General features: G+C 39.2%; 1 long non-coding RNA gene across 2 annotated transcripts in view; it reads left to right on the plus strand.

The window, feature by feature from the left end:
- Nucleotides 1-27,342, plus strand: part of LOC148091623 (uncharacterized) — a 108,374-nt gene that overhangs the window by 72,107 nt on the left and 8,925 nt on the right. The window contains exon 4 of one of the 2 annotated variants that reach the window (XR_015715518.1): nt 16,204-16,257. The exons of the other annotated variant lie outside the window; for it this stretch is intronic. This is a non-coding gene — a long non-coding RNA (uncharacterized LOC148091623). The remainder of the gene's footprint in view (nt 1-16,203; nt 16,258-27,342) is intronic. 2 annotated transcript variants of the gene reach the window in all.

Raw genomic sequence — 27,342 nt, forward strand, 5'->3', positions numbered from 1 at the left:
CCCATTTGTTTATTTTTTCTTTTGTTTCCCTTACCCAAGGAGATATATCAGAAAAAATATTGCTAAGAGAGGTGTTCGAGATTTTACTGCCTATGTTTTCCTCTAGAATTTTTATGGTTTCAAGTCTTACATTTAAGTCCTTAATCCATTTTGAATTTATTCTTGTATATGTTGTAAAAAGGTGTTCTAGTTTCATTTTTTATGCATGCATCTCTCCAATTTTTCCAACATCATTTATTGAATAGACTGTCTTTACCCCATTATATGTTTTTTCCTCCTTTGTCAAATATTAATTGACCATATAGTTGTGGGTTTATTTCTGGGCTCTTTATTCTGTTCCATTGATCTATATGTCACCATTTATGTCAGTACCATGCTGTTTTGATTACTATGACCTTATAGTATAGTTGATATCAGATACTGTGATTCCTCTAACTTTCTTCTTCTTTCTCAAGATTGGTGTGGCTATTTGTGGTCTTTTGTGGTTCCATATAAATTTTTGGATTATTTATTCTAGTTCTGTGAAATACACCATCGGTATGTTGATAGGAATTACATTGAATCTATAGATTGCTTTGGGTAGTTTAGACATTTCAATGATGTTAATTCTTCCCATCCATGAACATGGTATATTCTTCCATTTATTAGTGTCTGATTTCTTTTGTCAATGTCTTATACTTTTCTGAGTATAGGTATTTTGCCTCCTTGGTTAAATTTATTCCTAGGTTGTTGTTGTTTTTGAGACAGTTGTAAATGGGATTGGTTTCTTAGTTTCTGATATTTCATCATTGGTATTAGAAAATGCAACCAATTTCTGAATATTAATTTTGTATACTGCTACTTTATTGAATTCATTTACCAGTTCAAGTAGGTTTTTTGGTGGAATCTTTAGGATTCTCTATATACAGTATCATTTCATCTGCAAATTGTGACAGTTTTACTCCTTTCTTTCCAATTTGGATGCCTTTTATTTCTTCTTCTTGTCTGATTGCTATAGCTAGGACTTCCAGTACTATGCTGAATGGGAGTGGTGAAAGCAGACATCTTGTCTTGTTCCTGATCTTAAGGGAAACACTAGTGTTTTTTAAAAAATTATTTATTATTTTGAGAGAGAGAGATCAGTTTGTTGTTCTACCCATTTATGCATTCATTGGTTGATTCTTGTATGTGCTTGTATGTGCCCTGACCGAGGATCAAACCTGCAACCTGGGCACACTGGGACAACGCTTTAAACAACTGAGCTACCTGGCCAGGGCCCAGCTAGTCTTCATTTAGTCATTCAGGTTGATTTTTTCCATAATTTAGTTGAAATTCCAGTTTGGTTCTTGGAGGAGATAAGTGTAACTTCCACCTCCTTCGCCGCCATCTTAGATCCCTAGATACATACCCATTTAATAGGGTAACTACTATTAAAATCACAGAATGAGAAAACAAAGGATTTAGTACTAATTTAACTTTTCTAATAAATGTGCTTAAAAACAAACAGGGTCAAAAGTTTAGAGACTTTAAAGTTATTAGTTATTTACATTTTTGTGTTTAAGCATTAGCAGTTCTATTTGTGAAATAGCTTTCCCTCTCTTGCTACTTATTACCTAAAATTTGATTCATGTGAAAGGATCTGAAATGACATTTCTCCAGAGATAAACAAATGGCCAATAAGAATATGAAAAGATGCTCAACATCGTTAGTCGGCAGGGAAATGCAAATCAAAACCACAATGAGATACCACTGTGATCCTCGGTCAGGGCACATACAAGCACATACAATGAGGTACCATTTCACACCTAGTAGGGTGGCTAGAAATGAAGTCAGAAAATAACTAGTATTAGTGAGGATAGGAGAAATCAGAACCCTCATACACTGCTGGTGGGTCTGTAAAATGGTCCAGTTACTTTGGAAAACATTCTGGAAATTTCTCAAACAATTAAACATAGAGTTAATGTGTGATTCAGCAATTCCACATCTAGGTGTATACCCCCAAAATGAAAATATATGAGTGCTCAGAAACTTGTTTATGAATGTTCGTAGTGGCATTATTCATAATAGCCAAAAGGTGAAAACCCAAATGTTCGTGGCATATTCATACAATGGAAAACTATTTGGCCATAAAAAAGGAATGAAGTACTGATCCATTCAACAACATGGATAAACCTTGAAAACATAACTGAAAGAGGCCAATCACAAAAGACCACATATTATAGGGTTCTACTTATCTGAAAGTCCAGAATAGAGAAATCTGCAGAGACAGAGTGTTGGCTAGTAGGTGTGGTGGGTGAGGAGTATGGGAGTATGAAGAGGTGAGAGCTAAAGGGCAAAGGGTTTCTTCTTGAAACGATGAAAATGTTCTAAAATGGCTGTGGTGATGGCTGCACAGCTCTGTGAATATACTGAAAACCATTGACTTGTACACTTTAAGTGAGTGAATTGTGTAGAACGTGAATTATATCTCAATAAAGCTGTTCTCCCCAAAAATTAACGGTGAGAAAAAAGTTTTAGAGAGATCATGTTATAGATTGGGAGACTGAAGCCCCGGCGAGAGAGGTGACTGACCTAAAGTCACACAGAAGCTGGGACAGGAACCCAGGTTTCTGGTTCCTGCAGTAGAGTGCATTTCAACCCCCAGAATAGTATTACAGTACCCCTTTTACCTCTGGGAAGAAATTCCAGTGATCATACCTAATGCATTCAAACTAAGAGTCAGCCTAAGAGGGGGAAAGAAAGGACTCTATGTACAATTCTGCTCTGAACAATGTCACTCTTTGTGGGAAGAAATGGGAAACTGAGCAGAGTAAGAGAAGAGAAATAGAATTCACCTTCTCTCTTTAAACACTAAACCTTTCATGGGCGGGTTTATAAGTGGTCACACCAGTTGCATAGGCTTTTATCAGAGATGAATGAGGCAGATCTAAGGCCCGTCACAAATCCCACCTTCTCCATGAAATATTCCTAGATAACTTCTGCCCTAACAGCCCCTTATATTTATTGTACACTTTGGCAATTTTTTTATTTCATTTTAACTGGAATTTACCTTTTTATGCAGGGTGGAGCAAAAGTAGGTTTAGAGCTGTGAGTACAAGGAACACAGAGTTTATTCTTGTATTATTATATGTTAATTATTGTATTTTCCATATGAGCTATAACCCTGCTTTCGTCCCACTCTGTATTATTCTCCCATGTTTCATCCTTAAGTATTTGACTCATATAAGCTTTATCTCCTTCAAAAGATTGTTACTCTTTCTCACTTTTTCCACTATTTTCCGTTTCTTTATGCTCCAGTCCTTATGTATAATGATAAAATAGCAATTCAACTGAATTAGCCAGTTTGCCTTTAATAATCTGAGTTATTTGGTATTATGAGTGCAGTGAAAGAATATAAGTAAAGAGAGAAATATATTAGTAATTCCATGAATAATGGTTCCCTTTGAATTTTCTAACTTAAGTTTCATGTATGTAGTTTTTGATGTTGGTATTGTTGCCTTTAATCTTCGTGCCTCTACTTGGTGAATCACATAGATAAATTTGAATTCTGTTTACTAATACTATTAAGTTTTAAGAGCCAACTGCTGGTAGAAGAAATGACCAATCATTTGAACTGCTAAAAGATAAACTGAGGCATATCAAAAATTTGAAGAGTTTCAAATCAGGAGCATCAAACTGGAAAGTGTTCTACCACCAGCAGCTGGAAAAAGATTTTAGAGAAGAGGCAGAAGCAGAGCGATTTGATTGGCTACAGCTTAAACAGTTGCCTTATTTCGGAAAGCCCAGGTGGCTCTTTGTGGTCAAGGTTGTCTTTGGGTTTTGATTTCCTAACTTTGAAGCATTTATGAGCTTGGGTTTTAGTTTGCTTACATAATGCCACTAAGGCATTAGAACCACCTCAGTCTAAGGGCCTCTTAGTTTAATTAATTTAACAATTGCTGTATCTGGACTGCATTTTCTAAGAAAGAAGATATTATGTATCTCATCATTCCAAATAGTTAACCTAAAAACCAGGGCTTTAGAAAAAGTCTAAGTTAAAACAAATAATCTTTTTAAAATGTGTATCACTTAGGGCTTGACTTCAGCTGCATGTATTAGAAACCTGACTACAGTAGTAGCTTATCCAAATAAGATTGGAATGTTTTCAAATAGCAAGAAGTCTAGAAGCAGGTAGGGTTGCCAGTAAATAAAAATATAGGACATCGGTTAAATTTGAATTTCAGTTAAATAATTTTTTAGTATAAGTATGTCTCATGCACCAGTTAAACTGGGCAACCTGTATTTTATTTTGCAGTCATAGAAGCAGGTTGTCCAGGGCTGGGGCAGCCGCTCAAAGATGTGTCCACAAGCTGCTTCTAGCATTCTGCCCTCTCGTTTTTTCTTTGCGGCTTTTGTCCTTGTGATTGCAGGATGGATGTTATACATCCAGGCATCAAATCTATGTTCTAGGCAGGAAGAATGAGGGAGAGAGCCCTAGCCTCTTTGGCTCAGTGGTTAGAGTGTTGGCCCTAGGACTGAAGGGTCCCAGATTCAATTCTGGCCAAGGGGGCATGTATTTCAGTTGCAGGTTCCAGGGCCAGGGCACATGCTGGAGGCAACCAATCAATGTGTCTCTTTCACAGCGAAGTTTCTGTCTCTTCTCTCCCTCCCTCCCCCACCCCCTTCCTTCCATTCCCTCTAAAAAGCAATGAAAAAATATCCTCAGGTGAGGATAAAAAAAAAAAAAGAATGGGGGAAAGAGAAGGGAAGACAATAGTCCTCTCATCCAACACAATTTTACAATGAGGTTTTCTCCCTGATCTAAGTGTATTATGTGCATGATTTTCTTACCCAGAGACAGTTAACTAACACTGGACATTGATCTCTCTCACCTCCTCTTCAAACAATTGGCATCAAATCACTAACAAATACTATCAATTACAATATATTGTTTTTCTATTTAGTAATGGTCTTACAAACACTACTGAATCTTTTTTTCTAATTAAACCTGCAGGAATTTCACAGTTTTGATGGAATATTTTCTCTCAATAACAAAAAGCAGTTGTTTATGTAATTTGGTACTATCAAAGGCAGTATCCCATGGTGACCTTAGCCAGTTTCATTTTTCTGTACCAGTAGAGAAGTATATGTAAAATAAGAATATAATTTTCACCATGACTAATGTATTTCTAGTAATTATTACTATAAAGATGAATTCTTAAAGAAAAATAGAAGTTTCGTTTTACCAAGCTGTTCCATTTTGTTTTGATTTTACAACTTGACTGCCTGTCTATCTTTATTAAGGTAAGACTTGATTTCTAGTTAAAATAAAAATTCTTGTCCAGCTGAATAAGCAGCATAATTCTTTTGTCAGAGAGTAATGAAAATGAACATTTCCTCAGTTTCTTGGAGTGGGATAGTTTTTACAAGCTCTACAGAAGATATCATTCAGATCAGGTCACACCAAATAGAAGTTTTGCTCATTGGATTAAAAATAGATCGGCTCAGTGACTCAGCAGGTAGCTTATTGCAGTTGCCCACTGAGAACATCCTAATTCTTCCCTGTACTACATCACAGTGAAGTACTCCTGTGGCTTTATGGGGATTAGTTTATTCAGCTCTTAGAAATAGGATCGCAGTATATCTAGGACATTCTGTGAGATACAATGCACTAAGGATATTATGGGTCAAATTCTGGTTAAGTATATGTAAGCACAGATTCAACATAACCATTTAGATTTCTTTTAATGAGAGTATCACGGGTCAAATTCTGGTAAAGTGTAAGTAAGCACATATTTGAAGATTTATGTTCCTTTTAATAAATTTACAATAATGCAGCTAAATTAAAAGCGTGTGGTGGAATCAGGTTACAGAGAGTACTTGACTGTGCTGATCTTTAGAATAATGCCTGTTTCATTATCTGTGGACCTTCCTACCTGACTTCTTCCCCTTGCCATATGGGAAACTTCAGGGGGCCTTTAATGTCTTTCCTTTTTTATTACTCACATTCAGGCAGTGACCAAGTCACTTCCAGCCTTGGAACAATCAGGGATGGTCTTACAAATGGAGTTGGTAGTTCTTCTAAAAGGAGACATGAGGAATGGAAGACCTAAAATATTTCCCTCCAAATATTTCCCCCAAAATATTTCCCTCCAAATTATTGGCTATCAGTGGGGAAGTAATGTTAAGCTAGTATCTTCAATTAACATACATTCATATATCTGACATCCATCCACTTGAAAATCACCCTTGTACAGTCACCATGTATTAGGGTGCTAGAGAAACAATCAATAAAACTAGGTCTTGACCCTCTAAGGGCAGTATTTAGATCCTCATTTATTCGATCCTTGAGTAAATAGGTAAGTTATGATGTGGGAGAAAAAGAAAAGTAGAAAGGTAGGAAGGTGGAAGAATCAGGTCTTGCATGGCTGTGCCCTGGAGAGTCAGCCAGGATAGCAGGCCAGGGAGGAGCAGCTTAAGGGATCTGGGGACTTTGAAGGGGGGGATCAATGCAGAGGCTCTGGGGGGGCAGAAAACAAGTTTCATTTTCATAGAAATTTAGCCTAGAGGTAACCTTGGAAAAACTGCCTGGTACAGCCCATTCCTCTCTTAGGCTGGGCCCTCAACAAAACAGATGTAGCTGAAAGTTGTCTTTGGCAGGCAGTCTGGTTTCTTTCGGAGTGGTTATTTTTCCCCCAGAATTGCCAGATTTACCATAGCCTCCCCACACTCCCAGTCATGTGGGGACCCTTCATCCCTTGGTAAAGCTATTAATTGATAGTAGAAGGTTAAGGAAGACTTCATTGATAAAGGCTTAAAGTGAGATCCCTGCTGCCCTGGCCGGTGTGGCTCCGTTGATGGGAGTGTCATCCCATACACCAAAAGGTGGTGAGTTTTGTTATTGGAGAAACGTGTGGGTGGTCTTTCTCCACTGCTAGTGGGAGTGGGGTTCTTGGGGTGTCCCTGGAATAAGCATTTTCGGAGGCCTCCATGGGATGAGATGTGGTAGAAAGCTTTCTTTTCATGCAGTTACATCCCTGGGTTTCTAGAGTCCCATTTCTAGTCTTGGAAGATGGGCAGCTAGGGGTTCAGCAGAGCTAGAAGCAAAGCCAGTGTCCAGAGTTTCCGCTCCGTGGTGGAGTTGGGTCAAGATAGCATTAGGTTAGTTGTAGCCCATTAGTCCACTGTGTGGGGTCCACATGGCCGTGAGCATGAGAGCTCTGCAAGCCAGAAGTCAAGAGAGCAAGAGAGAGCTAACTGCTATGTGGAGGAGTTTAATATCTTCAATCTTCCCGTGCTTGCGGTGGCCACGCCTGCTCTGGCCAGTGACCTGTTCCCCGGTGTGACTGAGAGACAAGTAGCTTTCCTGTTTCACCCAGACCTTGCTAGGCATGCGTCTGAACTGCAGCTTCCTGGCAAAGCTGCACAAATGACTGTAATATTTGGCCTTCCCCTTGCTCCTTTCCTGTTTATTAATAACTGGGTTAATTATAATGGTATCATTTTGATTGCCGGGCAGGGCGTATACCTGAGTTGCGGATTCGATCCCCGGTTGGGGTATGTACAGGAGGCAGCCAGTTGATGCATCCCTCTCACATCAATGCTTTTCTCTCTTTTTCTCTCTCTTTCCCCCCTTCCTCTCTCTAAAAAATAATAAAGTGAGATCCCTTCTAATAATATTTACACTTTAACACAGGAGTCTGGGAAGCTCTTAAGATTGTTCAAATCAGCCCTGGCAGCCATGGTTCAATGGTTAGAGCATTGACCCATGCACCAAAGGGTCCTGGGCTCGATTCCTGGTCAAGGGCATGTACCTGGGTTGCAGGTTCGATCCCCAGCCCTGATCAGGACATGTTTGCAAGGCAACCAATCGATGTCTCACACTGATTTTTTTTTTTTCTCTCTCTCTCCCTCCCCGCTCCATTCCACTGTCTCTGAAAATCAATGGAAAAACAGGTGAGGGTTAAAAAAAAAAAAAAGATTGTTCAGATCAAACCACTAAACTCCAATCTAATGCCAACCTCTAAGGTTAACTTAAAAGGTGTGACATTAATTAAACAAGGAGGCCATTAGACTTGAGGCAGGAAAATAAGAAGCTAGCAAAATTCTTTGGCAAGAAGCATGGGAAACTGAGACAGATGGATAAACTGGCTGAGCAATTACAGCCAGATACAGAAGGTCGCCTCCCCAGAGATAACATCTAGGCCTCAGTTGTATTTCAGCTCCAGGCCCAGAAAAGCAGCAAAACCAGGTGAGTGACTGACAACCCCCTGCCCTGGCACTGACCATTCAGTAGGGACCACAGCCCTGAAAGGGCACCCCTGGGAAAGCTGATTGATATTCTGGTGAGACCCTCTGTGAGCCCGCCCCCAAACACCCAGCCTTTAAATACTCTCAAATACTGCCCATGCCTTCCCTTCCCCCTTTTCTTCCCTCACAGGCGTGCATCTCCTAAACATGAAGGGACCCCAGGAGGCTTGGGACCAGAGGAGCAATGGGCAGTGGCAGCTCTTCCTGGGCTAGCCCCCTGAATCTGTTTCCAAGGCCCTCTCTCCCCTGGCTTCCCAGTGAGCCCAAAGCAGCCCCCCGGGCTCGTTTCCTTCCTATAGCATTCCTGGAGAACCAAGGCCACTCTGCCTGGGCGCTCTCCTGTTGCTGCTTCTGTCTGGCCCTTCCTTGTTTCGCTATCCCAGCTTTGATCGGTACGCTCCCAAACCCCTGACCGGTGCTGTGAGAGCTTTCCCGCAGAGGCAGGGACCCACACTGTAGGCCGGCCCTGGGCAGGCCTGCTAAGGGCCGGATCTCCTTAACGCGACCAGGGGGCTCTAATGCTGTGGTGGTCTTCTGAAGGAACCAAGATCAAAGCCTGTAAATACCTCCAGGCTATGAAATTGAAGCCTAAGGACAACCAATCACAAAAAGCCAATCCATAATTTCCTTACTTTGCTTCCTCCATTTCTCTATAAAAGTTTCTCCTCAGGTGGTATTTCTAACCGCTCCCAATTTGGTGCTGCCTGATTGAAATCAATTTTTGCCCAAATAAACTCTTAAAATTTTTAATATGCCTGTTTATTTTTTAACAAAGGTTAATCTTAGTGTCTCAGGTCTCTGTCTGAGGCCTCATAATTTTATTTATTTCATCGTGTCTTAGTTACCCATGTAAATGGCTTTCCATTTGTTCAGAATGAATGCTACTTGGAGAGGGGGAGCGGGGAGGGAGGTTGCCAATTATTAGTTCCAGTCAGAGCAATTAAAAAAATATTTATACTTCCCTAAGAGTAGACCTTATGGGGGGCAAACTGATCATTCTGTAAACATCTTCCAAGATTTAATCTCGTTTACTGGGGAGCCAGTATGAAGGTAGACTTGAGTATATCCTCTGTTCACACATTCCTTGGAACACGATTGTTCATAACCTCTAGAGGCAAAGCGCGTCTGTGTTTGGGCCCCAGAACATGGTCCTGCCTGACACTGGTCAGGTTGTCAATGGATTGAACCTCAACAGCTGAACAGTTAGTTGCTCCCAAGTTCTTGGAACAGAAAGCTGCCAATCATTTCACAATATTTACTGAATCTTTCTTTTTGGCAAAGGAATTGTAAGTTTATATAAAGCAAGTTTATATGAATCCAAAAAAAGGACTTGAAAAAATTTACGAAGCAACATGAAAATAAGTATAAATAAATGGAATGAAATTATAATGTATGGTCAGTTGGAGAAAATGTACTGATCTTAAATGCTTCAACAAATGTAAGAGCAAATACAAATTTTCTCTCAGCTAAAGATGAGCCAAGAGACTCAACTCTTCTGCCTTTTCTTTCTGAATTTCTTCTCTGACCTTCTCAAATATATGTAAATCTTTTTAATGGCAAAGAAGCCTCTGGTCAGTCTCATAACTCAGGAATGTTTCCTCCTTGAGGGCCTGGGGGCCATCTCTTTGAAGTATAATCACCAAGGAAGATAAAATCCAGTCTCCCAGTTTCCTGGGAGGAGCTAGGTTTAAGTTGTCACCTGACTCTAAATTGCCAAACCTGTCTAATGGATTCAATGGGTTGTATCCAGGTAGCTATATAAAAGAGGGAGATTCATTTCTGTCTGTGCAGTTCCCATGGAGGATCATTGTGCTGAGCACTACATTCTGGTTTAATGCTTATTCAAATATTAAATTTTCCCATTTTTCCCCATTGTGGAGAACTGTTGGGGGTTGAGAGGAACTTTGTTTTTGATTATATTTTCACAACATAAGCATGGGCTGAGCTTTCTGGCCCTGAGATATTGATGCCCATGTGGATGAAAAAAGGGATTCTATGGACAGTAACCTCACAGTGTGATCTGATCATAAATTCCTAACTGGGCAGGTGGTGGTGGGTAGTCACGCCCCAGGCCCATAACTTTAGTGAAAGGTTTTAAGCCAGCCCTGTCCATTGTTCTCGAGCATCTAGGATAACACACCTTTGAAACACCAGAAGTCATACCTTTCAAATGGAGTATTAACCCTGGAGAGAGCACATAATCTTGTTAACTATCCTGTAATCCAATCCCAGTTTGCTTTCTCTCAGCTCCATGTACTTTCCCTCCTTAATTTCAAAGGCACAAAAGAAGCTGCAAAACTGTTATTCTCTGGAGCATTCGAGATGGTGTTCCTCAGTATATATCATCATTTTGGCTCAAATAAATTTTTATTAAAAATTCTCTACAGGTTTGGAAGTTTCTTACATCAACACCCAGTAGGTTTCAATCATGACATTAATCCTCTGTGTTTAAGAAATGGAGAATCGGTGCAGCATAGTGGTAGAATGTAGACTCTGAAGTGAAAATGCTTTATTTCGAATCTTGTGATTCACCAGCGGTGTGATCTTGTGTCAGTCAATTGGATGGTACACTGAACTTCCCCCAAGTCTAAATTTCCTCATCAGCTTTTGTAAGCCCCACTTTCCTCATCTCTAGAATTGCGAATGATGAATCAGCTCTACCTGAATCTCATGGAAAGGGCCCCACAACAAAGACAGACTCTGTTGCTGGAAGGAGTAGGAGGGAATGCTAGGCGGGCGGTAACAACTGGTGTCCAGACCATTGGGAATCTACCCCTGGGTGCTAAACTCCTTGAGGGATGAGGCTGTGTCTCACTTTATGGCTTCAGAGCCCAACACAGTACCTAATACTTAACAGTTTCTCAGTAACTGTTTGTCGAATGAATCAACAATGAATGGATAAATCTCATAAGCAGTTTCAGAGGTCACAGAGCTGAAACAAGGAATATAGAAAGTAGCAGTGGGAAATATAATTGAGATGTAAGGGCCATAAAGTAGGCGGGCTTAAATGCTAAATTGAGGAATATTAGCATTACTCTGGAGGCAGTAGGGAACCACTAGACGTTTATGGACAAGGAAATAGCATCAGAGCTAAACCTTAAGAAGAGTGAATCAGTAGCTATATCTAGAATGAATTGGTGGTGGGACTCTTAGTCGATGGGAAGGTGTTTCTAATAGAAGGTGGTGACAGTCATTTAGACTAGAGCAGTGGTTCTCTAATGGGGGTGGTTTTGCCCCTCTGGGGACGTTTGGCAATGTCTGGAAACATTTTGTTGATTTTCATAAGTGAGGGGGTATTACTGGCATCTGATGGGTAGAGGCCAGGGATGCTGCTAAACATCCTATAATGCATGAGACGACCCCCACATCAAAGAATTGTTCTGTCCAAAATATCCATAGCATCCTGCTTGAGAAACTCTGGGTTAGTATAGATAAAAAGAAGGGAAAAAATGGGGCAGACATGGGTACCACTGTGGAACCAGAACACTCAGAATTTTGAAAGTGACTGAATCTGTAAAGCACAGGAGGAGGTGGGGTTAAAAACCAGCATTCTGCCCTGTCTGGGTAGCTCAGCTGCTTAGAGCAGCATCCAAGCAGGTGGGTTCCGTCCCCACAGTAACCAGTGAATGCATAAATAAGTGGAACAACACATTGGTGTTTCTCTCTCTCTTTCTCAACTCAGTAAATTTAAAAAAAAAAAAATTTAAACAACAGCATTCCAAGATTTAAAACAGATAACTGGGAAAATGATAATGTCAGGAACAGAGAAGTCAGAAGGCAGACCAAAATTTAAGAGGAAATGACGAATTTGTTTTGAGTATGAGATGTTAACTGGATACCTTAGCACAGTGTACTCGTGAAACCTAGCAAGAGGCCAAGACCAGAGACATAGGCGTTAGGAGACGTTTGCTTTGAGTTATTGGTTAAAGGAAGCAGAGCAGATGAGTGTCCCGAAAAAGAGCAAAGAGGAGAAAAAGTCTAAGAACAGAATTTTCAAAGACTAGGGAAAAACATAAAAGTCTATTATTACAGGATTTTATAAAATCCTATTATTTTTCAGAATATTTCTCCACTTCAATGAATTTCCCCTGACAAATCCAACATATTAGTTAGAGTACCTGGAAGTGAGTATTTCCTAACTGTTTCTAAATTCTTGTTAAATCCATATCAAAAAGCCTCTTGTTCTCTTGTTTTTAAATAACTGTTTTATTAAATTTCTCAAATCCTCTTATAAATCCCAAATGTACAGTACTCTCAGGCTTGGCTTAATAGAACAGTATTTTTAAAGCCTTCTTTTCTTTTTATTCTGTAACTGTCTTTAACATTTAAGAATTATTTAGACATTGTCTTCAAGATTGGCCTTCTGCAAAATTGAGAAATAGGTTATTTGATTTCAGAGCATAGCAAGCTTCTGTTTTTTTTGCTGTCCATAGAGAAAAAAAAGTGTGAACATGTTTTATATACCAGCTTTGCCACTAGCAAGCTATGTACTTGATAATTATACTTGATAATTTTCTCTCTCTCTCATTTTAAAAACCTTTTATTGAATTTTATCATACCTACAAAAAGCTTCGTGTTTTGTCAGAGACTAGCATAAAACGTTTAACATAGTGGTTGCCCACAGACCCATCTCAGTATAATTTATAGCCCATGCCTTCACAATTCCTAGGCACAATTTAGAAGCACTAATTTTTTAAAAAGTTTCTAAAGTATTCATTCTGAAAAATGTCAAACCTACAAAAAGTTGAAAAAAATTGTACAAATAGCACCTGTATACCCTCATGTAGATTCACCTGTCATTAACTTTTGTGACATTTGCTTGCTCTATTTGTGCCTATCTACTTACTTATCTTCATTTTTTGCTAAATCTTGAAAGTACATTATAGATATCATAACTTTATCTCTAAATAGTTAGTATATATCTCCTAAAAACAAGGACATTCTGCTAGATAGCCACAATATTATCTCACTCCAGAAGTTTAACATTGATACAGTGTATTATCTAATACATAGTCAAAATTTTAAAATTATTCTCCAAATGTCCTTTAAAAGAGTTTTGGGGTTTTTTTCAAGCTAAGATTTAATCAAGGTTCATGTCATTCTGTTCTACCTTAATTTAGAGGAGTCCTTTGCATTCTTTGGTCTTTTATGACACCGATAATTTTGAAGATTACCAGCAAATTGTCTTGTAGAAGTCTCACAATCTAGAATCGCCTGATCTTTTCCCTCTGATTAGTTTCGGGTTAAATATTTTTACAAATATGCTACACAGATGATACTGTGTCCTTCCAGTATCACTTCAGGAGACATATAATATCCGTTTGCCCATTATTAGTGATATTAAGCAGATAACTTAGTTAAGGTGGTATCTGCCAGATTTCTCCTTTGTAAAAGTAGCTTTTTCTCTTTTTAGTTAGTAAGTAACCCATCAGGTGATACTTTGAAGACAAGAAACTAGCCTCTGCTTTGGTCTTGGAGTTCTTATCTGACCTAGCCTTCTGGAATTCTTGCCAGTTTATTGACTATGGTTCACCAGAACTTTTTTTTTTTTTAATATATAAGCTAAACTTCATTATTTAGTCAGGTTTTTTCTGTTGGTTTGTTTGTTTTTTTTCCTTGAGTTAGCCAGAATTCGCTTCCATTGTTTTCCACCAAGTACCCTGACCCCTATAATGTGAGAAAACACAGTGCAAAATTCCTACCTCACCAGGGTAAAAATTCACATTATCTTGAAGGTTTCTAGAGTCACAGTATTGTTGTATGTTTTTTTATGTGATACACCACACAAAGGCGCATCCATATGGGACCTCGAGAGTTATTCCAATTACATGTAGAAAACATTGTTTATTAATAGGTGTAGTTTATCAATATGTTGTTTAGCTCAGTCCCTCCTAGGCCTCACAGATAAATGCTATCCACGGCCATGGACTAATCATTGTTACCTAGTTGCGATGAGAATATGTTGATTGCATGCTTAGTCATTTCCATAACCCTTTGGACAATGAAGCAATATGGAACTAGTAACAGAGTAAAACAGTATATCCAAATTCTACTTGCTGGATCCAGGTGACCTAGCTTGCTAAAAGCAGATTTTAAAACCACATTAGGTAATTTTGCTGGAATTTCAGGGTGACTTGGGTTGTATTTGTTAATATAACAGCTATAGTAACAGAAAAATTCTAGAATCTCAATAGCTTAATACAATAGAAATTTAATTTCTCTCTCAGTCAAATTCTAACTGGTGTTTGGCAAATGGCCTTCCATAGAGTAACTGGGGCTCCCAGATTTCTTCCATTTATGGTCTGCCATCTTCTGTTGCTTGGAGTCCTTGGTTTCAGTGGCAGAAGAAAAGGATCATGCAGGGTTTTGGAATTGTATGGTTTATTGAATCAATTTTAAGCACACAGCAAGAAGCAAGAAACAAGAAAATGCAGCAGGTAACCAGAGTTAAGGGAAGGTGCCGGCATGGTGGACAGACCACTTGAATTCTGTGTTATGCAGTGTTCACATGTTCTGTATCTTACTAACGCATCAACCTACCCTGCTGATGGTCTGAATGAACAAAGAGGCCCAGCAGGTGGAAAGAGTCACCGACATGCGCTTCATCTACTGGAGAGAAGCAGGGGCGAGCGTGCCTGGCCAATAGCTGTATCTCACCAATGACCTGGTGAGTTTTATGGGCCAGGCTGAAAGTGCTGCATGTCACTCCAGCCCACATTCCAGTGACCAAAACTCAGACTACACCTGTCTGTAAGGGAGCTAGGAACAAAGTGACACAGATCTGCTGAGCAGCCAATCTTTCTCTCCCACCGAAGCTTGGTAGGCCCCCAGACCTGGGGCTATCTGTGAAGCTGAAAGGGACTTTAGATACTAGAGAAGGTGCAGTCTTCTGGGTACCCCCAGCCTGATGGTGTCTGTTTTGGGGGACTGGTTTGGCCACTCTGCTGCAGACTTTTACTTGTATTAAATACATGTTGATGTTTCATTCTGGCCTCAAACTCACACTCCTCCGCAGGATCACCTCAATAGCTTAGAAGTACTGCCTCTGCTTTCTTAGTGTTTCTTTAGACATGTTAAAGGCATCAATAGCTAGCTGTGTAACTGTGATGAGCGTGTGATCAGTTTTATGAGGAAGCTGAGCTCAGCAAGGTACAGGTATGAAAGTAACCTTCCTCATCATTGACAGTTTCAGGTAGATGTCCCTACCTGGGTGAAGTCTCAGGTATTATATCCAGTTACTCCCCAATAACAAAAAGGCCTTTGGTTTCCTTCAAAAATAAAGGGCTCTTGTCCAGATTTCCAGAAGCATGTGTGCCCAGGAGGAAAGAGACACAGGTTTATGAGCAGACAAAGGCTGTGAGAGGTTTGGTGAACCCCTACTTGGGGTTTTACCTTGAATGAATTATTGAAAAAAAATATTTAAAATGTGTTGCTCACTGGCATGTTACAAGGAAACCTACAAGGCCTAAAATGAAGTGAAAGCAGAAATTCTAAGAGATACGGTGAGCACCAAAGTTGGCTTAGCCCTAACGTTTCTAAAGCGCTCTGGTGACCTTGAGCTTCCACTTTGATGTCTGCACAGTTTGGGGGACAGGAAGTAATGCCTAGGGCCTACCCAAGTAGAGAGTCTATGAGAAGATCGCCATAAAACTGGGATCCCAAAGATCCCAAAGAGAAATGCACATCACTCTGAAGTGTACAGCAAGAAAACTTTCCTGTCTGAAACTTGACCCTGGGTGAGGAAAATACGATAAAAAATCTCCTATGGCCTGGCCAGGTAGCTCAGCTGGTTGGAGCATCAGCCCTACATGCCAAGGTCGTGGGTTCATCCCCAGCCAGGGCACATACAGGAATCAACCAGTGAATGCATAAATAAATGGAATAACAAATTGATGTTTTTCTCTCTCTCTCCCTTCTTCTCTCCCTAAAATTAAGCCCGGCTGGCGTGGCGTGGTGGCTGAGCATCGACCTAGGATCCGGGAGACTGAGGTTCGATTCCCAGTCAGGGCTCATGCCCGGGTTGTGGGCTCGATCCCCAGTTGGGGGCTTACAGGAGGCAGCTGATCCATGACTCTCTTATCATTGATGTTTCTCTTTCTCTCGTCCTCTCCCTTCCTCTCTCTGAAATTAATAAAGATATATTTTAAAAATAAAATAAAATTTTTAAAAATCTCCTTGCCCTGCCAGTTTGGCTCATTGGTTAGAGCATCGACCCAGGGACTGAAGGGTCCTGGGTTTGATTCCAGCCAAGGGCACATACATCAGTTGCAGGCTTGATCCTGACCTGGGTGCGTTCAGGAGGCAACCAATCGATGTGTCTATTTCACATTTATCTCTCCCCCCCCTCCCTTCCACTCTCTCTGAAAAGCAATGTAAAAAATATCCTCAGGTGAAGATTTGAAAAATAAAATCTCCCTGAACATTTATAACACAAACTGGCTTCCAAGTGGATTTCCAGTCCAAAATCATTCTCCCCATGAGGTCGGAAAACCTCAAATGATCATTGAACTTGAAGTGGCCTCAGCTTGGTAGTTCCCCAGGATATAGGCAGGAGGACAGCAGTTTCAATCCGGACCTCAAAGAAATTCCACAGATAAAATACCAAGGCCAATGATTCAGCTCACAGTAACAGATCTGAAACACAAGGAAAGAAGGCACTTAAAGCAAGAGCTAACAAAAGCAGAACAAGACTCAGATCTGCAAAGACATCAGAAGTTGCTGTAGTTAGTTATTCAGGCCCTACAGTAACGTGTTTAAAGTGTTTAAAGAAATAAAAGAGTGGCTTGAAAATATGAGCAAGGAACGAAAGGCTATAAAATCAGTTAAGCAGATATGTAAAGGGCCAAACAATTTATAGATACGACAATTTTAATAATTGGAGTTGAAAACTCAGTAGATGAAGTGTCAGAATAGAAACAGCTGAGGGGAGAATTCGTAGAAGAGTCCAGTCGAGGCTTTATAATCACATAGTTCCAGTCTCACTGAGGACAATTTCGAAATTCCAAATGTGTTCAAAGCTAACCCTTCTCCACTTCCCCGGCTCAGGCCTGCTTCAGGCCTCCAAGCCTGCGGTGGGGGAAGCGCCCTGTCAGCTGCTGCTTCTCTTCTTGGGGCTGTTTCTGACCTCTCTGCCCTGGGCCAGGAGAAAAAGAGGGTTTGGGGAAAGGAGATAGTCCCGTATGCCTGGTCCTATGCCACTTGGCATCAGTGATGCCCTCTGGGTTTGGAGACTGTCCAAAGCTGACTCTCTCCAGATTTTTTCTGAGAACTCCCCCTCCTTCCACATACCGTGACTGTAGCTCCCTGATGGACACAATACTTCTCTGGCTGTCAGCTTTTAATAACTCCCTCAAACCTGGGCTTCTGGTGTTTTCCTTCACCTGTTGTGGGGCAAAGAGGCAAGATTCCTTCCTCTTCAGATGACCCCAGTCCAGTGCTTTTTATGCATTCCACTTTGTTCCCCGGACATTTTCCCCTTTGCCGCCTGTAAGTGTAAGTTCAGTTTACACCCAGTGTGACCCTGCAAGCAGGTGAAGCTTCAGCCAGACCCTCCAGCCTTCATGTTGGGCACGGATCGCACCCGTGTTCTTCTTCCAAAAGTCCAGGGGGCAAATTCTGGAAGGTCCTCTTAAGGCACCTCCCATTTGGCTTGGGGTAGAAGGAGCACACTCCTCCCTGTCCCCATGTCACGGTGGAGGAAGGAGAAAGCACTTTCCAAAGAAGCCCTTCCCTCTCCCCTCCATCTTTTTTTACCTCAGCTTCCATATACTTTCAAGGTAAATGGTGGGTTCGTGAAAGCCAGAAGTGTTTACATACTCTTAGCAGAGCCAGAGTGACTTGGGGGTACTGGTTAACCATCGCCTTGGTTTCAGCTTTGGGGGCTTGGCCAAAAGGGAGGGAAAAGCGCCATTTGAGCATCTCGTTTCATTGGATTTTATCCTAAATAATTAAGTCATTACATTTTTAAATGAAACAGAAAAAAATGCAAATAAGATGCTATGGTTTCTTTGATGTCAAAAATTTAAGGCTGAAAATGCAAATCGCAGAGGGGAGAAGGTATTCAAAATGCATGTTACAAGAGGTAATGCAGCCCCGGCCAGTGTGGCTCAGCTGGCTGGGCATTGTCCATGCACTGAAAGGTTGCCTGTTCCATTCCAGGTCAGGGCACATACCATTGCACACTCACCAGAATGGTTAAAACTAAAAACAGAAAATACCAAGTGTTGGTGAGAATATGGAGAAGCTAAAATTTTCCTATACCAGTTGGGTGGGAGAGTAAATTGATACACCCCCCAGTGGATAACTGCCTTGCAGTAGCTATTAAATCAGAATATTTGTCCTAGCAATTTCATTCCTAGGTATTTACTAAATAGGACATGCATGTGGTACGCTAAAATACACGCTAATGAATGCTCAAAGCACCATCATTCATTATAGCCTCAAACTGAAAACAGTTCCAGCTTTATAGATAATAGAATGGATACATAAACTGGTATATTCATAAAATGGAATACTATGCAGGAATAGAAATGAATGAGCTACTGTTACATGCAACAAAGTGGATAAATCTCACACAGGTAAAAGAAATTGAACACCAAAGTATCCACCCTGCAAGATTCCATTTATATAAAGTTTGAAAACAGGCAAATCTCTGGTGTTAAAAGTCAACAGAGTGATATGAGGCAGTGGGGAGAGGAGGGAATAGTGATGGGGAAGGGAAAAAAGGGTGCTCTAGGGTGCGGGTCATGTCCAATTCCATGTTCCATTGGCGATACGTGGTTTGTTCACTTATGATTTGTGCACTCTTCTGTGCTCATTTTATACTTCAATAGAAAAGGGAGTTTTTAAAGGCAAAACAAAACAAAAAACAATGAAGAAAAAAAACAGCTAAAAGAAGACAAAGACCAAATGTGGGTCAGAAATATATAAAGAACTCTGATTTTTTAGTCCAAACTGTATCCTCACTAGATTAACGATACTGAACAAATCATCTGATCTCTTTGAGCTTCAGTTTCCTCATATATGAAATAGGAATGATATAATAATACTTTCTCAGAGGACTGTTGTGAATATAAAATGAGAGAATTGTATAAATGTGCTTTGAAGATGGTAACAAGCAGCCCCGGCCAGGTAGCTCAGTTGGTTAGAGCATCGTCCTGATACGCCAAGGATGCAGGTTCGGTCCCTGGTCAGGGCACATACAAGAATGAACCAATGAATGAATGGAACAGCAAATTGATGTTTCTCTCTCTCTCTCAAAATCAGCCAATAAATAAAATTTAAAAAAAAAAAATGGTAACAAGCATCAGTTAAAACAGACATATTGAATAATAAAAAATTTCAAGGCCAATTTTTTCTTCATAATTGTTCTCTTTTAAGAAATCACACGACACCCAACTGAGAATCAGGTAACAGGCCTCCCATACAATTTAGTCCTCATGAGTCACCAACAGATGTACTGTATAGCCACACAGATACAAGAGTCTGCAAGATAAATTTAGAAGCTTTTCATGGCAACAAAATATTGGCCTCTCAATATCACTGACTTGTCTCAATGGACAAGTGTAGGAAAGACTCTTTCTTTTAATCTGGATGTCTCAGTTACAACTATTTAGGTTGCAAATAACAGACACCAACTCAAGCTCACTTGAGCAAAAAAGAATGTGGAGATGTCTCACAGAACTCAAGGTCAGTAGAGTCGTTGGGCTTCTAAAACCAGGAACTATTCGGTCTTAAAAAACCAGGCAGAGCCTGCTCCCTTGTCTCAGCCCCACTTCTTTAAAATATCTGCTTCATTCTCACAGCAGACTGACTCTCCTTTCCTTTCCTGGGAACAGAATAAGGAAGGATGGTCCTGCAACAGTTCTGAGTCGACAGCCTTTCCTCTCAAAAGACCAGTCTAACCTGATGGGCAGTGTCTGGGTCTCAAATCAAATTTCCCAGGAGAAAAACAGTTTAACTTGCCTTGGGAAGAGTGATCACCCTGGTTTGGTTAGCTGGCCTGAACTACAATGTCATTTGATACAAATGTGTCTATTAGGTGCCTACCCCACTAAATCAGGGGTAAAATTCTCAGAGGAAAGGGGTTATGAGCTGGGAAGATGCCCATAAAAGTTTTTGTTGCAATTTCCTATAGATTTTAACTGTGGTTGTTGCCTCGATCAAGTTGCCTGCCTTTGTCTTTCTTCTTCTTTGAGTGTTGTTCCCCTAACCCTGCTGAGAATGAATATCAAACCACATGACTCTTGTTATCCAGGACAGCTGATTGGACCAGGGATCACTCTGTGGCCCATTACAGGTCAATCACATTTTTCTGTCAGAAACTTGGAAATGAAATGTGAAGGCTGGGTTAATTAAGACCGTGGAAAGTTGATGTTGGAATAGCAATGACTGTACCTACACAAGTGAAATGCAAGCAGCTGGATGGAGAAATGGTAAAAAGAGAGACCATGCTGGCTTTTAGAAAAAGACACTGACTGGTTTCTTGCTTTGAATTACTGTTTTAGAATTACTTTCACAATGTCCCATATATTTTGGGTTTTTGTATTCTCACTTTCATTTTTCTCAAGGTAGCTTTTGATTTCTTCCTTGATCTCATTGTTAACCCCTGCTTTGTTTAGTAACATGTTATTTAGCCTCCATGTCTTTGTGTGTTTTTCAGTTTTTCTCTTGTGATTGATATTTTAGTGTGATACTGTTATGCCATAGAAGGTGCTTGATATAATTTGTCTTCGTAAGTTTATTGAGACTTGTTTTGTGTCCTAACATGTGGTCTATAACGATAATTTTCTTTAAAAAAAATTTTTTTTAATCCTCACCCAAGGATATGTTTTTACTGATTTTAGAGAGAGAGGAAGGGAGAGAGAAAAACATTCATGTGAAAGAAAAACATCTATCAGCTGCCTCCCGAACCTACCGCAACCCAGGTATGTGCCCTGACCAGAAATTGAACCTGCAACCCTTTTGGTTTATGGGATGACTCTCTAACCAACTGAACCACTGGCTGGGGCAAGGATAATGTTCTTTTAATTTTTAGTGACTTATTTGATCTTTCTACTTCAAAGATAATTAACTTTTATTTTTTTTAAGTTGTGATTTTATGTACTACATATCTATTTAATTTTTTAAAATTAACACATTAAAGATGTATTGATTCATTAATAAGAGAATCAGTAAGATGGTAAAGCTTATTCAAAATGTATCTCTTTAATTTTAAAATTAGTTCTATTAGAACTGTGTCCATTCCTCAAGCAAGTAATTTGAAATTATATTCTATTACTTTTAAAATATTACATATTAAAGATATAATGTTGGCAAAAATATAACCTAAAGAAAACTAAAAACATATTTAGATTAAAATGTTAGTTTAAAATAGTAATGATTTTGTCTTAAATTACTCTTAGAGGTGCCTTTTAGAAATCATTTTACATAATAACCTCAACATGAAGGTGCACAGGTGTACTTTCAAAACACAACCCAAAAGCAAAGCAAGCTACATCGGAGTGTAAAACTTCAGTTCAGACTTTATGTTTGCAATTGACTTGGCAACAAAATGTTCAAAGAAAGAATCATACTTGGGAAATCTGCCAATCTGGAAATGCCCCATTCCTAGAAGAAAAAAAAGGGACTTGGGGGCTGGGGGTGGCGATCCAGCATTTATTAAGCTTCTGTGCTATGCTGGGCATTCACATAACTATCTCACAGTAATCCTTACTGCACAAAATAGGTATGATCTCCTCCTTATGCAGCGGAAAATGAACTTCATAGCAGCTAAATAATTTGCTAAGACATCCTACCTGGTGATTGCTGGAACCCATTTATTATCTTCTAAATTCACACTTTTCTCCCTTCAGTGGCTATCTTACTTGGAACTATATCAACCGATGATTAGATTAAATTTCAGAATCTCAGAATAGGAACTTTTTTTCTTGTAAACAAAGAAAACTGAAAAATGGTTTTCCTATAGTTATTTAACATTATTAAAACTGTTTCTACAACTGCCTCTCTCTTTAAAAATCAATCTCAAAAAAAGGAGGACTATTTTAGATTAAAACTATGTAAAGAGATTGATGAGGTCCAAGACATGCTACCTCCAAATATGGAAAACGTTTTCCTCCCCTACAAAATATAATAATCAAACGCAATGTGTAGAAGTTTTTCGATCCTGGTTAGGAAAAGGACAGATATAGGAGCTATCCTTGGGAAAATTGGGGGGAAGCTGAATAAGAACTGGATATTGGATGATGTTATTGAATTAATTATTGATTTTATTGGGTGCCATAATGGTATTACAGTTATGTAGGAAGCTGCCATTTCTTAGGGATGCATACTGAAGTATTTAAGGGTTAAGTGTTATGATATCTGCAACTTATTTTTAAATGATTCATCAACAATATAAAATATGTATAGATAAGATCATTGGAGACTGATGAAATAAACATGGTAAAATGATAACAATTGTTAGATCTAGGTGGAGAGTATACAGATGTTCATTGTAATTTTCTTTTAATTTCTCTCCATGTATGAATATGTTCATAATAGTTTGGGGAGATAAAAACTTAGTCTGTAAGCTTCACTGAACCTCAGTTTTTTAAGGACACTATAAATTATGTAATTTAAATAGACAAGCTTCTATCAACTCTCCTACGAATTCATATCAGTTTCATTCAAAAAGTGAGTTTCATTCATTTACTGAGTATTTACCCAGTAGAGAACACTCTCTTTGTGCAATACTCATTCAAAAGTGATGTGTAAGACAAGAATCCAGTGTTGGGAATTAGATTAGCACATGTTAAGATATTAGGATAATTAAATCATCAAAAAGTGCCAGGGAATTTGAGTCATGGGAGATCTGAGGACTATAGTAAGTGGGGTCTTGAGCTTATCTTTTAAAAATGGGGAGAGTTTGAATAGGAAGAAGTAAAAAATTACAGCTGAAAAGATCAAAATGAGTGAAGACATGGAAGTGAGGATGACTTTGGCATGTTTTATAAATCAAAGATAGAAAACTGTCATTCTAAACTTAAGATCACTAAGAGATAACTGGTACTTCTTCACTGAGTTGGTATAACTTCAGACTGAAAGTAAGATGTGGCCAGTGCAACCAAATTACAAGTGAATATGTGATTTCCTTTACGTTTTTGAAATATTGGAACTAGCTCTCAGGTTCCCTTGATTACTTTTGAGCACCATTTGAGATGGAGAGGCCTTAAACTGCTAGCTACTAATATAGGGGCTGGTAACTTTTATTTCTAGTGGGTGTTATGTCCTTCAGGTGTGAGGAGATGATGGTTTGGACTAATATGGTAGAAAGTAACCAGTGGCAGCTAATAAAATAGTTCTGATGCAAAGGCTAATCTTGGCCTCTCTGTGCGGAGCTCCACTATTTATGAGGGAAATAAACAAATGATCTCTTTGTACATTGTATTAATCTAGGCAGGCCATGACTTCTTTGAAGTCATTCTCAAAACTATGGTCCTTGGTTCTTAAAAGCATCTAAGCCAATACCAAACACATTCATTTCCCCATAAAACTAAATGAAGTCTCCTTGAAACTTACTGAGTAATTAAGGTTTACGAAGTTCTGGTATTCATAAACTAAAATCAGTGATTTGTTAGAATTTAGTGAGGACTAATTCAGTGTTCTACGAAGACAAGAAGCATGTAAAGCTCTATAGCGTATGTGCATATATGGTTGGTAGAAAATCCCATAATTTCCAGGAAGGACACTTTCATTGTCAGTATTGTTTTAGGTTGGTTATGGTTTTTAAAAGTTGCTATTCTTACATTCCATGCTCAGTTAAGCTTTATCATTTTCAGTTTACTCTGGGGTTTTGATTACAACACGCAGTATTATATACTTGCATTAATACCATTTTAGCATGGGTATGTACACATTGTTTAAACAACAAATAAGCCATACTAGAACTGTAAAAATAGATGCATACATAATCTCTCCAAATTTTCCCATAAAGTGACACTTCATTGTATCCCCAACTCTTTTTTTTTTTTAGTATGTTTTTATTGATTTCAGAAAGAGGAATGGAGAGGGAGAGAGAGATAGAAACATCAATGATGAGAGAGTCATTGATTGACTGCCTCCTGCACCCCCCCACTGGGGATCAAGCCCACAACCCAGGCATGTGCCCTGACTGGGAATCGAACCGCGATCGCCTGGATCATAGGTGGATCGATGCTCAACTGCTGAGCCACGCCAGCTGGGCTGCATCCCCAACTCTTTTTCCAGAAAATGAGAATGAATATATAGGAAAGTAAGCAAAGGGTGTAGATTTTTCTAGAGTTTTCCCTCCTGCCTAAAGCTGTCATTGGCAAAAAATAGTTTGAGACCAGCTGCTCTATTCTAATTATCTGCTATTAATAAAAGCCCAAGCCTTTTCTTTTTTTGGACTAAATAAGGGTCTGAATTATACAGGGTAAATTTGAGAAATACTATGATCTATTAAAAATCCATCTGTTTACATTTCTTCAGTATAATATAAAATTGTTTATCTGATGGCATCCTGACAACAGAATTTTTCTAAAAGGTTTATTTTAATGATCAACCATTTAAAAAATCAACCTATTGAAGTAAGAAAGAATTATTTGCTACAGTCATGGTTAGAAGTGACAATGTGATATACTTAGGATGCAAGAGATGGCTTAATTTTTCTGAGTAATGACTGTTTTAAAAGTGTTAAATTGCAATTTTATATTTGCACATATTTATGTGAATATGTAAAATATATATGAATATTAACTATTTACTATATGCATGATAAAAATGTCTTTTCTTTCATTATGCATTTTAAGATACCTAAACTCCAGAAAATTCTTTGTTTTGGAACAGGTTAGGTTACAAAAATTTAGAATGAGTGATTGCTCAGTTCTGTGTAATCTGACTTTACAATTGCTCATACAGTTATCAGGATGGACCTTAAAAGGTTCTGTTGATAGGCTGATTGGTCTAAAACTGGCAGCCCAGCAGTGTGTTTGGCCCATGCAACTTTTTAAAAAAATTAATTGAATTAATTCTTAATATTGAAAAGCTGGAAAATTTATGTAAAAATCTAGATGTGAGGTTTCTTTTGGGGAAAAGAGGAATGCTTTTTTCCCACCAGGTCTATATTTACTACTCAGACAAAGTGGTGAATCAGCTGGCTCTCTAACTGGGTACCTGTTATTCCCGACACTGATGCTGAGGATTAATTGCCATTTAGTATCATGCTAGCGCTGTGTGTTTTTTATACTCATCTTCACTCATTTATTTCCTGCTCTGTAGGTATTTGAGTGTATAATATCTGGGTTAACTTCAGAGGACTTGGGATATATATGGAATGTGGGCTCAGTCCCATATAAAAGTGGGGCCAGCCGGTGTGGCAGAGTGGTTGAGTGTTGACCTATGAACCAAGAAATCCCGTTTGCTTCCCGGTCAAGACACATGCCAGGGTTTCAGGCTGGATCCCCAGTAGGGGCGTGCAGGAGGCGGCTGATCAATGTTTCTCTCTCTCTCTCTCCCCCCTTCCTCTCTCTCTCAAATCAATAAAAACTTTTTTTTTTTTTAAATAGTGGGAGTTCCAATTTCAGTATGCTGGCCCTATATTTCTGAGAAAACCCAACTAATGTTGATTTCTATTCAACTATAATTTCATTTGTTAGCTAATGATATTGTGCTTATTTAAAAATATATTGCCTCAGTATTTTTCTAGCTGTGTTTTGTGGAATGCCAGAAAATGGCCTGGAGAACAATCGCTTCTCTGGTCAATTAAACTTGGGTAGCACTGAATAGTAGAGTCCCCTCTTGATGCTTAATGCATAGAAGCACATTGAGGGCTCTGAGAGGTCCTGAAGCAACTTTGTTTAATAGTTAATTAAGTAAACTTATACAGAGAGGAAGATTTCTTTCTTTGAAAAATTATTCTCTGAAAAAAATCTTCACTTGGAAAATGCCTCTTCCATCCATTCTATACACTCATTCAACACATATATATATGGAATACCTACTATGTGTTCTTTTCACTTTGTATGAGCCTCTCACTTCTCATGAAGGGTATTTCAGGACATTAGCTGCACTATTTTTTTGTTTTGCCACTAATGGAGAAAAAGAAAAATAAGGAAACACTGACAAAACTAGCTAGATATGTGGAATTATAAAGAAGGCTGAATGGGAAAATTGCGATGCTTTGACAAAAATTTGGGGAAAAGAAATCTGATTTGGAGCATATGTATCAATTAGGATGCATTTGGCTGCAAGTAAAAGAAATTTCAACCACACACATATATGTAATAAGGAAAATTATCATCTCACTTAATCAGAAATTCAGGGTTAGTGTGGTTCCAGGCTTATTTAATTCAGTAGCTTGGCATCTTCAATGATTAAGGTCCTTTGCACACTTGGTCGTTTTCCTGCGTAGTGAGTTGGTCTTTGTCCTTAAGCGTGCCTTTTAATAGTCACAAGATGGCTGACAGCTCTAAGTATCAAATCCTTACAAAATAATATTAGCTAAAATTTACATAGCACTTTTGATAGGCCAGACACTGTTCTAAGCATAGTACATATATTAGTTCCTTTGCCCCTTACACCCGTGAGTTGCTTTTATCGTCCCCACCTTACAGATGTGAAAACTGAGGTATAGGGAAGCTAAGTAACTTTCTTTGTGTCACCTTGCTAGTAAGTGGCATCATAGTGAAAAAAACTGCAGGTTGTCTGGCTCCAAGAAAGGAAGAGAGTATCTTTCTCACATGCCTTTATAAGAGTAAGGAGAACTCTTTAAACCCCTCTACTTTCTGCATATTTCCCCTCAAGTATCATTGGCCTGATTTGCATTACATGCATATTCCTAAACCAGTCACCCAACAGGGGGAATGAAATTATCTTGGGTAGTTTAGACTAATCAGATTAATGTCTGGGACTGGAGAGTAACTAAACCTACCCCCACACATCAACCAAGTGAGGTTCCAGAGCAGGGCACAGTCAAGGTGGGGAGGCTGTGGGGAAGGCAATCAACAGTGTCTGCTGCAGACTGAAGTGCCATGGGATCTTGGAATGGACAGATCCAGGAGGCAGCTGAAGACACAT

Source organism: Miniopterus natalensis, chromosome 13, assembly GCF_054644295.1.
Source record: "Miniopterus natalensis isolate mMinNat1 chromosome 13, mMinNat1.hap1, whole genome shotgun sequence".
Lineage (NCBI taxonomy): Eukaryota > Metazoa > Chordata > Mammalia > Chiroptera > Miniopteridae > Miniopterus > Miniopterus natalensis.